Below are 13,440 nucleotides of genomic sequence, written 5' to 3' on the forward strand. Positions count from 1 at the left end.
ATCAATGATTGGAGACAGGCGACGTAGGCGCATAGAACAATCTTCTCCCTTCTCTAATTGCACAAATTCAGATGAAGAATGTATCTTCTGTACCACTTTACATAGATACCTCTCAGCAACATCAAAATCTGATTCTTCTAATTGGGGTAAGATTCGTAAGAATTTGAGAACAAGAATTACAATTCTCAAAAGGCGACCATAATCCAAACAACGACCAATCAATGAATATATTGCATTGCTGTTACAATCAGGAGATTTTGTGACTGTCAACACTGACGGTTTTTTCGCCTCCGGTGGATCCACTATCTCTTCCATTTGAGTTTGGACGGGCCAATCGCATTCGTCCTCTGCTATCCATGATGGACCTGAGAGCCACAACGGAAAGTTCACAAGCTCAACTGGTGATAAACCTCAAGACAAACAGTCAGCGGGATTTTCAATTCCGGCAACATGCATCCACCCCTGTATACAAGAATCCTGTATTTTTGCAATGCGATTACCAACAAAAGTTTGCCATTTCGTGGATGGAGCATTAATCCAACACAAGGTGACTGTAGAATCAGAGAGTGACAATAGAATACAAGACACATGACAATGTTTACTAATAATAGTGACTACTGAATTCATGAGTTCTGCCAACAAGAGTGCTGCACACAACTCCAAACGAGGTATTGAAACAACTTTAGATGGTGCTACCTTGGACTTTGAACACAATAATACAACTCTTGGCTCTTCACTCTCATTCTGTGACTTCACATAGATAACTGCACCAAAACAAGACAATGATGCGTCACAAAAACCAATCAAACTGATGTGAGAATCCTGAAACAAACCAAAGTGAATCCTTGTACGAAAACGATTTCTCTTCCTCCGAGAATTTCTCCAACATCGATGGTGAATTTGAAGTCCACTTTGTGAGCGAGAAACCTCCTCCCTCAAACAGCTGCTTGGACTGACGATACAGCTCCGCAGCCTCTGACTCTGTGGCGACAGATGTGACTAAGTCATCCATGAACATGTCTCCTGGTATTCTCGCCTTGGCTACTGGAAAACGATTTCCATCCTCCTCTACAAGCTGGTGGACGGTGCGAAGCGCCAAATATGGAGAGCTTGAAACACCAAAAACAACACAATTGAGCTGATAAATCTTGATTGGATCCTCCGGCAAAAATCTCCACAATACATGCTGATAACGACGGCAGGAATCCTCCACTAATATCTGTCGATACATTTGTTTAATGTCGGCAGTTAGTGCAATTGGGAACAAACGAAAATTAACTAACAAAACAAAAATGTCAGTCTGCAATTTGGGACCAGCATGAAGAACCTGGTTCAATGACAAACCAGATGATGTTCTGGAACCAGCATCAAATACAATTCAGATGGGCGTGGTAGTGCTGCTTGCTTTCACGATGGCGTGATGCGGTATGTAGTAACCACCTCAGTCTGTCTGATCTGCTACAAATGACATGTGACCCTGACGTAGGTAATCGATCAATATTTCATGATATGAAATACAAATATTGCTGTCAAGCTCTAGTCGTCTCTCCAAAGTCAGCAGTCTGTGTTCGGCGACAGCATACGAATCTCCCATGCTGCTGGGCGGCTCCGCAAATGACAAGGCAACAACAAAACGACCAGAATTCACACGATGTACAGACTTCCGAAAATTTACCTCACACTCCAACTCTTCCGGTTTCAGTTGACAGCTTGGTGCAGGGCACGATTCCAACTCCCAAAAACGTTCCACAAAACTATCCAACTATGGACTACCAACGAATGGACTACAGATGGCTGTAAAACAATTCGACACATTCGTTGTTGAAGTGAGAATCGGCACTCTCCCCATCAGAATGTGACCAAAGACACTATTAACAGTCATCAATTCGTGCGATTCACCTGTACTAGGACTCCCACATAGCAGGTGAGGAACTAACTCTGCACCAATGATGCCATCTATTCTACTAGGAAGGTAGAATTTGTCGTCAGCCAGTGTGAGATTTTCAAGATGATGAAGTTTGGATCTGTCAATTTCACAAGAAGGCAACTTGTCGATGATTTTATCTACCACTGTGGCATTCATTGAAAACTTGACGGTAGGACCCAACTTCGACTGAATCAACACACAAGTATGACCTCGAACTTCACTAGTACCACCACCGAATCCACGAACAACAGTTTTCATGGGCTGGAATGGTAGTCTCAAACGCCGACACAATTTGGCTGTAACAAAATGACACTGACTCTCGGTGTCAACCAAGAAACGAACATCACAAAGCTGATCATTACAATCTCGAACATGTGCAGTGACGGTTGACAACACAACGGTCGAATTTTCTACATCGTTGGATGTAGAACAACAACTAATAGGTGATGTGCCACCTGCCTTGGAGTTCGACAAGGACGCAACACCTTCATTGGAAATTAATCTGGAAAAGTGCAATAAAGAATGATGAGATTCTCAACATTGAGCACACTGAGTTTTACTATGACAATTTCTACTCAAATGATCCACATCAAGACAACGAAAACAACAAAACTTTCCTTTAATCAAACAATAACGATCCCAAGGAGTCATTTTCAAGAAACTTGCACAATCTACTAACCGATGACCCAGTTTTGAGCACTTCAGACAATTTGGATTTTTACTAGATGCATCGTTAGATGAATCATTAGATTGAACCACAAACACCTTTGATTTATTATCCTTTTTGTGCTTCATATTAAACGATTTAGTCTGTTTCTCATCAGAAGGAAGAGTCTTAATTTGCTTTTCAATGAATTTGACATAATCAGTATAAGTTGGCATAGCCTTGTCACGGATGGCCGATTCAAAATTTCTACAAGAACTTGGATCCAGCAATCTCAAGCCATGATAGAGGAATATCGAGTCTGACAAATCAGTGAGTTGCAATCTCTTCAATGCATTGATTGAACTGCAAAACCCATCCAAAATTGCAATACAACCTGCCTTCGATTCTGATTTTATTGGACGAAATTCAAAAATTTGTTTGAAATAGGCATCGACTTATGCCCATGGATCGTTATAGTGGGTCAATAATGCCTGCCAAATTATTTGATAATTGTTAGCCAATGGTGGCAAATGACAACAAATATTTGCTGCTTGTCCAGTGAGTCTACTTACAAGATATTGGACCTTCTGCTGATCGTTCAAATTCTTTTTGTCATGTACCAATGCCTTAAATAGTTCATAAAACACCGACCATTGAGTCTTGTTCCCATCAAATTTTGGAAGGTCAATTTTAGGCAGTACCGACTCAGACATGACCGGCTGTGAACTAGCTGCTGTAGCTGCCAAAGATTGAGCAATAGCGACAGTCGCCTCTTTCTGTTCAAGAGTGTTAGCAGCTACTTCAATATACTGAAACAGATCTAGGTGTGAGTCGTTGAATGCTACAACATGATCTTTATTCAACTCAAGTTCCAATTCATTAACCACTAATTCTGTCTTTTCATAATCCGAAATGGTCTGAGACACCCGAGGGTACAAGATTGAAAATTGCTCAGCAACTTTTGGATCAGAGACATTTTTAGACAGGTCATAAATTCTTTGCAATCTGGCATACAATTGTTCCAGTTTAACGCGATGCACCCTGATTTGTTTCTGTAATTTTTCCTCCATCTTGAACTCATACACAAAACAATTCAGCTCCAACAATACAAACAACAGACAATAAAACAAGAATGAGTTCAAATCTAGATGAAAGGAAGAATCACGAGTTAGTAAGTTATCAAAGTTAAACTTTGATTATCAATTCACAAGATAAGTTATTGCTGAAAACAAAACTATATGATTAGATAATGTTCTTCCAACAACTCACAAACAAACGATAGCTTGTTGAATTGAACAAACAAAATCATGCTGGTGATTAACCTTCACTAACATGTATAAAAAATGGACAATACAAATTCCAACAAACAAACAAATTCCTGAAAAAGAGCACAATGAGCCTAGTTTTGGGAAATTATAATTTTAACTGAAATAAATTTAATTTCAGACAAATACAAATTGACAAGAAACCTTGCTCTTAGAACAAGGCTACAACAAACTTAAGTTGAGCATGGATCAGACCATTCTCAACATGCCAACATTGGACAAATACGAAACTGCTTAAATCCAATGTGTGTGAATTAATCAACAAATTACAGATTTAAATTTATCCCGGCTCGGCAGGATCATAGAATGTTCTGAACAAAGCTCAGGCTGGAGCTACCATAGGACTGTAATTTACTATTTAAATAATCAAATACAAACAAGGGGCAAAATTTAATCTTCAATTTGAGCCAGGTTATTTGTACAGTTAAACTCTGAATTAATGAACAATAAAAAAAAAGCAAAAACTCACCAAATTCATTTCAATCTTGATTACTTGCCCTTCAAAGCCTTTATTGGGTGTTTTGGTCAGGTCCAGGGTGGGACGAAATCTGGGAGTAGACAGGTTCTTGCTTATGGGCTGCTTCTTCATTGATTCTGTGTTCAACTTGCAGGTTATGCACTGTGTTTTGAACAAAGCTCAAACTGGATTCTTTATAAATTCAAATCCAATTCAAATTAATTCAATTCAATACTATTTACGCTGTTATATTCATAATTCACACACATGACACTCAAACAATTTAAAAGAAATTTCCGATCGAAAATTACATGACAGACAAACACAAATTTGGTCTTGCAAAAAAAATGGGCTGACAAAACAAGACAGACAAGACTTACAAAAACATCCACAATGCCAAGCAGCAGGACGGTCTGCGCCAGCGCAAACACAAGCCTGCTATTGGCAGAACTACAGTCTGGCATTCTGGCACTACAATTCGAGTTTTCTGGCCAGACCAACGATAGAACACTACCAATTCACTTTTTAGTCCTTGAAAATCGAAAACTTTTGGATAGAGTTGTTCCAAAAGAACGAATAGAGTGCCAGGAAACATATCTGGGGTGGAATAGAGTTCAAAGTTCTTGGGATTGAGAATTTCAAAAAATCTTAAGCTTCCCAATGTTGAAAATCGAGCTTGGATGTGTCCAATTTAATTATTAATTATAGAATGATATAGCCTCCTGTATTTTTGTTCAGGAGATACATACTCTTCCTTGGTCTTTTTTCTTGTATTGGGGGGTAGGCCCACGGTGGAAACAGTCTTTTCCCACACTGATTTGAAACCTACTGTTTTGCATTGATCACATGATATATCATCTCTTCCAGTTTCCTTTTCCTTGCAATCTTTGCAACTGTTCACCCCTTTCCGATAAAATTTTAGATCATTTTTAAAGTCTCTTATCACATTCAAACATGTCATTATGTCCACTTGCTCACTTTGCAAAATATTGTAGATTGAATCAGTTTGTGAAATAATTGCGAAAATGTGTTTAGAAGAAACACAGTCTGAAAACTTTCAAGTTATTGAATGAATCCCATGGCAGTGCATCTGTCTGCTCCTTTCCACTCATCATTTTCGTTCTCATTGATTCTATTGAAAAATTTTATAATCTCTTCTCTGTAAGTCTCAATAGTGTTCACAAGTCGAGATGTGAAACACCACCTGGTGGGTGCAAATGATGGTATAGACTTCTTCAAATATTGTTGAACCGCAAATGATCTTTTTGAAGAATGCGAGGAAAATGTTGATATCCCATTGAGAGTAGAGAAAAATACATTACACTCATGAATCTCATTCATCCCTTGTGATAGTACAAGGTTGAGAACATGTGCGTAGCAATGTGTGAAAAGGGCAGTAGGGTACTCGTCTTGCACTTTTTTCTGAAGACCAGTGAAATGACCTGACATAACAGCAGTGCCAACCTATGTTTGAGCCACAAATTTATCAGCCAAGTTGTACGTTTCTACAGTTCTTTTAACATGAGCCAACAGTCCATCTGCGGAACGATCAGCACTAACATCCGTAAATCCAATGAACCGCTCCTCAACACATCCATTTTCACGCACAAATCTAAGAATTGTAGACAGCAGCGATTTTTTTCTCATGTCAGAAGTTTCATCAAGCATTATAGAAACAAAAATTGCGTTTTTTATCTCTCGTTGAATTTCTTCATTTACAATGTCACTTATAATAATTATTGTAATCAGCTCATTTTGAATATCACTAGATGTTCCTTTAAAGACTGTTGCAGTTTCAAAATGTCAGAAAGTGTAGGATCCCACATTTTAGGAAGATTCAAAGTTTCAACATAATTCCCTCTATTCAAAGATGTTTCACTCTCGTCATGTCCACGGAATGGTAGCTCCTGCTTGGCAAGGAAACATGTAACATCAATCAACCGTTTTAAGACCTCTCGATTCTTATTCACTCTTTGATTATGAAGCGAATTGTTTACTTTCAAAGTTTTATCAATTCCTTCATCTACTCTCTCGATGTGCAGGTCTCTATGAAGATCGCTGTTCCTGACATACCAAGGAGCATCCACAATGTTCCTTAGCACTTTGTTTTGAAAACGTTGTATGACATTGATGTTGCTGTCTTTGGTACACCCCCAAAGTTGTATACCACACGTCCAAACTGGCTTAATATCTCTGTACAGAAGTACTTTGTTTCAGATTGAAAGGATGGAGTTTCTTCTGATCAGCCAATACAGCTTCTTATATTTGATTCCAAGCTCTTCTCTCTTCTTCTTGACATGGGCCTTCCAGAGAAGCTTTGAGTCCAAGGTCATACCTAGATACTTGGCATCATTATCTGAGTAGATTTTTGCCCACACCTTCTTCTACCAGAATTCCCAGTGTCGCTCTGGGCCAGCTAGACTCAGTCGGTGACTGGGGTGAGCTGCAGCAGGGGACGGGAGACTTGGTGGGGCTTCCGTCAACCACCCTCGTTTGAGTCGGGGGTTGAAACAGGGTCTTGAGCACCTGGGAGAAATGCTTCCCTCCTTTAGGTTAGAGGGGCCGTGCTTTCGCTCTGCCTAACAGGGTTGGGCGTGGAGTGAGAGGGACAGGAACAATCTGGTGTCGGCCGTGAGGGGGGTCTCTGTTACGGGAGTAACGTTCCCGATTGTCTCTAGATATCCTCCTGATATCCTCCTGCTATCAGGATCTGAATTAGCAGGGTTTAAGGGCCTGATTAGACTTTGTTTCATTCAATTTCATTCTCCACTTTCTAGTCCAATCTTGAATTTTGTTGATAGATCTCTGTAGTTTCTCTGTTGCAATATGAATATTACTGTCTACTGATAATATGTCTGTGTCGTCTGCAAATGTTGCTGTAGTACTCTCATCAAGGCTGGAAATATCGCTGGTATAGAGTAGATAAAGAACTGGTCACAGAACACTGCCTTGAAGAACTTCTGCTTTAATTTCCTTCAAATCAGAATATGAACTTTCATGCCTGACCCTAAAGTATCTGTCAGTGAGATAGGATTGTAATATATCTGTATATTGCTTTGATAGCACTTTTTTGAGCTTGAAAATGAGGCCTTCATGCCATACTTTATCAAAAGCTTGCCCTATGTCAAGGAAAGCTGCTGAACAAACTTTTTTCTCTTCTAAGCACTTCTCTATTACATTTATAATTTGATGCATTTGATCTATTGTTGAGTGTTTCACTCTGAAGCCAAATTGGTGATTTGGAATTATGTGCTGTCTCTCGATTATTGGTTTCAGCCTACTAAAGTAGTTGAAGTGATGCTTGCAAATCATTTTATGAAGTTTGCAGGCGATTCTACAAAAGGACGTGACAAGAACGGATCAGCAGAGATCGGAGAACCAGCAGGAGTGGATGCAGCCCATGTTTCTGACTCATTGGAATACTCTAGGATTGGTCCCCATCAGGACACGCCCTTACCAATGCACAGGTTGACAGCTGATGTGAACTCAACAGAAATTGAACAGCAACTTCGGAGTTCAATTCAGAACTGCAGTGACAATGTTGTGGAAACGTTGCTGTTGGACCGCGAAATTTTGAGCCAAGATGTTGGAGTTGGGCCGCAGGCTACACCAATCTCTCCTGCATTACTTCCGGGAAACGAGCTTCACAGAGTGGATTCTCCTCATACCTAGGAGCGGGCAACACTAATAATAAAAATAATAATAATAAAAGAAGGGTAGCAGGAGTGAAGTCGCCAGCTGCTGATGTGGAGGTGAAACTGTTTCTGTGGAACTGTCAAGGTATCCTTAATAAAACTGAACTAATTGAAATTCAGGTACAAGAATTAAATTGTGATATAGTCTGCCTCACTGAGCATTGGTTGTTGAGAGAGGAGCTTGATCTTGTAAACTTAAATGGCTATGTATTGAGTAGTTCTTATTGCAGACCTGCAGTGAACCGGGGAGGTTCAGCTATTTTTATCAATAATCGTCTGTCTTGGGAAATAGTCCCTAGACTCTGTAACCTAACTGTGATGAATGTCTTTGAAATATGTGCAGTAGTCTTGAAAGAGCTTGAAATCCTTGTTTTATGTCTGTACCGTGTACCTGATCTCAATAACAGTATTCTTTTCATGGAGAAATTCAATGAAATGCTTCATATTTCATCTGAAATCAAGTGTGAAGTTTTGATTTGTGCAGATTTTAACCTGAATTTTAACAATAGACAAAATCCTTTGACATTTGAGTTTATAAATGTAATTGATTGTTTTGGTTTGCATATCATGCTCAATGACGAAGTTACCAGGCCGAATATAAGAAATGACTCTGGCACATGTATTGATAATGTAATTACATCAATCCATCCCTCTAGGTGGAAGGCAGCAGTTTTGCCTCAGACTGCGTCTTACCACCATGCAGTGACTGCTACAATTAATCTGAACTCAAGCTTTAAATGTAATCATTGTTCTCAATCCACACCAATAACTATAAGAGAAATTAAAAGTACATGCACCATTTGGTTTGATGGAATGCTAAGAGCCATTGATTGGAGAGACAATCCTGTGATACCTGTGACTTATGACTTATACCTGTGATAATCCTAGTAATAAGTTTTCACTGTTTTTCTATGTATTTCTGTATTATGTAAATGTTGCTTTCCCAGTAAAAACATTCAAGCCTAATGTTAATGTTAATCATAAGTCTATAAGTAAAACATGGTACTCTAATGAATTGGCTGTCATGAAAGAATCTTGTTTACTTATTTTAATTCGGTAAAACGTTTTAATTTGGATGTACATAGAGAAATATAGAAAAAAATTATCAAGTATTCTTACAACAGACAAGTAAAACTGGCTAAATTGAATTTCAATAACGGCCTAGTCAGTAATGCAATCAACAAACCAAAGATAATGTGGAAAATTATCAAAGATAACTTAACACTAAATAGTAAATCTGTATCTAGACGTAGAAATGTAAACTTGAACGCTGAAAGTTTCAATTCTTATTATATTGACAGTATAGCTGAAGTTTTGGCTGCTATACCAGATAGTGCTTATAGTGTCTCACATTATTTAGAGAGAGTGCAAACGCGTGGTATATCTTTTTCCTTTGTATATGTAACTGTTGAAGAGGTCTTCTCTGCTATCAACTGTTTGAGTAATAGTGGCTGTCTTGATATTTTTAATCTAAACTCTTTCATATGTAAAGCTAGTAGTTACCACATATGTGAAGTTCTATGTCATATTTTTAATAGTTGTATTGAATCTGGTATCTTTCCTGACTTACTTAAGATTTCCAAAGTTGTACCCATTTTTAAAAAAGGTGACCTTAACTTTTGTGGAAACTATAAACCTATTTCAATAGTTCCAATATTTTCAAAGATTTTTGAGTTTCTGATTGCCCAGCAGATTTCCAAGTTCCTTGAAAACAACAATTTGTTGTCATGCAGACAGTTTGGCTTTGGGAAGAATCATACCACTTGCCAGGCGGTTATGTCTTTTGTTCAGGATGTATTAGATGGAATGGAGGCAAAAAGTGCTGTAAATGCTAAATTTTTTGATCTTTCAAGAGCATTTGACACTGTATCACATGACATTTTAATCTCAAAACTAGAAAATATAGGATTCACAGGTGGCTCGATGGCTCTTGTAAGATTTTACTCAGCGGATAGATTTTAGGCTGTTTCTTTTGAAGGAGATACATCTAGTTTAAGGGTTGTGCCTAATGGAGTGCCTCAAGGTTCAATTTTAGGGCCTTTGCTCTCTATAATTTACATGAATGACTTGTCATCCAACATTGAGGATGAATGTACTAATTGTTATATGTATGCTGATGATGTGTGTTTGAATATTAAGACTGATCACAACCTATGTGAAGCTATTGTCAAAGAAAGGATAGACATAATTTTTGACTGGTGTAAAGCCAATAACCTAGCTCTTAATTTAGACAAGACACAAAACTTATCTGTTTCATACAGCAACTTAAGTACAGTGCACTCAGTAAGATTTTTAGGTATATTTATTCAGAGTAATTTGAAGTGGAATCGTCATGTAGAGTATACTATTCCAAAAGTTACCAAAGGTATTTTTATGTTAGGAAAGTTGAAGGAAATAGTATCTTTGAAAACATTATTAAACGTTTAATAGTTATGTTCATTCTCATCTTCTTTATGGCACTATATTATGGGCGAATGGCAGTCATTCTCAATCTTTATTAGTATCACAAAAAGAGCAATTGGAACAATGTGTAATGTGCCTCCTTAAACTCACTGTAAACCGTTGTTCATTAATATAAATATTTCAGTTTTTCATGATTTTCATGATGGTTAGCCTACATCATGGATTTTCTGAGATTTACATCATGGATTTACGAGAAAAAAAAATTTCAATTTTCCATGATTTTCATGATGGTTAGCCTACATCATGGATTTTCTGAGATTTACATCATGGATTTTCGAGAAAATAAAATATTTCAATCCATGATGTAAATCTCAGAAAATCCATGATGTAGGCTAACCATCATGAAAATCATGAAAAATTTAAATTTTTTATTTTCTCGGAAATCCATGATGTAAATCTCAGAAAATCCATGATGTAGGCTAACCATCATGAAAATCATGAAAAATTGAAATTTTTTATTTTCTCGAAAATCCATGATGTAAATCTCAGGGAATCCATGATGTAGGCTAACCATCATGAATATCATGGAAAATTGAAATTTCTTATTTTCTCGAAAATCCATGATGTGAATCTCAGAAAATCCATGATGTAGGCTAACCATCATGAAAATCATGAAAAATTGAAATATCTTATTTTCTCGAAAATCCATAATGTAAATCTCAGAAAGCCATGATGTAGGCTAACCATCATGAAAACCATGAAAAATTGAAATTTTTTATTTTCTCGAAAATCCATGATGTAAATCTCAGAAAATCCATGATGTAGGCTAACCATCATGAAAATCATGAAAAATTGAAATCCTTTATTTTCTCGAAAATCCATGATGTAAATCTCAGAAAATCCATGATGTAGGCTAACCATCATGAAAATCATGAAAAATTGGAATTTTTTAATCTCAGAAAATCCATGATGAAGGCTAACCATCATGAAAATCATGAAAAATTGAAATTTTTTATTTTCTCGAAAATCTATGATGTAAATCTCAGAAAATCCATGATGTAGGCTAACCATCATGGAAATCATGAAAAATTGAAATTTTTTATTTTCTCGAAAATCCTTGATGTAATTCTCAGAGAATCCATGATGTAGGCTAACCATCATGAAAATCATGAAAAATTGAATTTTTTATTTTCTCGAAAATTCATGATGTAAATCTCAGAAAATCCATGATGTAGGCTAACCATCATGAAAATCATGAAAAATTGAAATTTTTCATTTTCTCGAAAATCCATGATGTAAATCTCAGAAAATCCATGATGTAGGCTACCATCATGAAAATCATGAAAAATTGTATTTTTTTATTTTCTTGAAAATCCATTATGTAAATCTCAGAAAATCCATGATGTAGGCTAACCATCATGAAAATCATGAAAAATTGAAATTTTTTATTTTCTCGAAAATTCATGATGTAAATCTCATAAAATCCATGATGTAGGCTCACCATCATGAAAATCATGAAAAATTGAATTTTTTTATTTTCTCGAAAATCCATGATGTAAATCTCAGAAAATCCATGATGTAGGCTAACCATCATGAAAATCATGAAAAATTGTATTTTTTTATTTTCTTGAAAATCCATTATGTAAATCTCAGAGAATCCATGATGAAGGCTAACCATCATGAAAATCATGGAAAATTGAAATTTTTCATTTTCTCGAAAATCCATGATGTAAATCTCAGGAAATCCATGATGTAGGCTAACCATCATGAAAATCATGAAAAATTGAAATTTTTTATTTTCTCGAAAATCCATGATGTAAATCTCAGGAAATCCATGATGTAGGCTCACCATCATGAAAATCATGAAAATTTAAATTTTTTATTTTCTCGAAAATCCATGATGTAAATCTCAGAAAATCCATGATGTAGGCTAACCATCATGAAAATCATGAAAAATCGTATTTTTTTATTTTCTCGAAAATCCTTGATGTAACTCTCAGAAAATCCATGATGTAGGCTAACGATCATGAAAATCATGAAAAATTGAAATTTTTTTTTCTCGAAAATCCATGATGTAAATCTCAGAAAATCCATGATGTAGGCTACCATCATGAAAATCATGAAAAATTGAAATTTTTTATTTTCTCGAAAATCCATGATGTAAATCTCAGAGAATCCATGATGAAGGCTAACCATCATGAAAATCATGAAAAATTGAAATTTTTATTTTCTCGAAAATTCATGATGTAAATCTCAGAAAATCCATGATGTAGGCTAACCATCATGAAAATCATGAAAAATTGAAATTTTTTATTTTCTCGAAAATCCATGATGTAAATCTCAGAAAATCCATGATGTAGGCTAACCATCATGAAAATCATGAAAAATTGTATTTTTTTATTTTCTTGAAAATCCATTATGTAAATCTCAGAAAATCCATGATGAAGGCTAACCATCATGAAAATCATGGAAAATTGAAATTTTTTATTTTCTCGAAAATCATGATGTAAATCTCAGAAAATCCATGATGTAGGCTAACCATCATGAAAATCATGAAAAATTGAAATTTTTCATTTTCTCGAAAATCCATGATGTAAATCTCAGAAAATCCATGATGAAGGCTAACCATCATGGAAATCATGAAAAATTGAAATTTTTTATTTTCTCGAAAATCTATGATGTAAATCTCAGAAAATCCATGATGTAGGCTAACCATCATGGAAATCATGAAAAATTGAAATTTTTTACTTTCTCGAAAATCCATGATGTAAATCTCAGAAAATCCATGATGTAGGCTAACCATCATGAAAATCATGAAAAATTGAATTTTTTATTTTCTCGAAAATTCATGATGTAAATCTCAGAAAATCCATGATGTAGGCTAACCATCATGAAAATCATGAAAAATTGAAATTTTTCATTTTCTCGAAAATCCATGATGTAAATCTCAGAAAATCCATGATGTAGGCTAACCATCATGAAAATCA

The sequence above is a fragment of the Nilaparvata lugens genome, chromosome 10 (assembly GCF_014356525.2).
Source record: "Nilaparvata lugens isolate BPH chromosome 10, ASM1435652v1, whole genome shotgun sequence".
In the NCBI taxonomy this organism is placed as follows: Eukaryota; Metazoa; Arthropoda; class Insecta; order Hemiptera; family Delphacidae; genus Nilaparvata; species Nilaparvata lugens.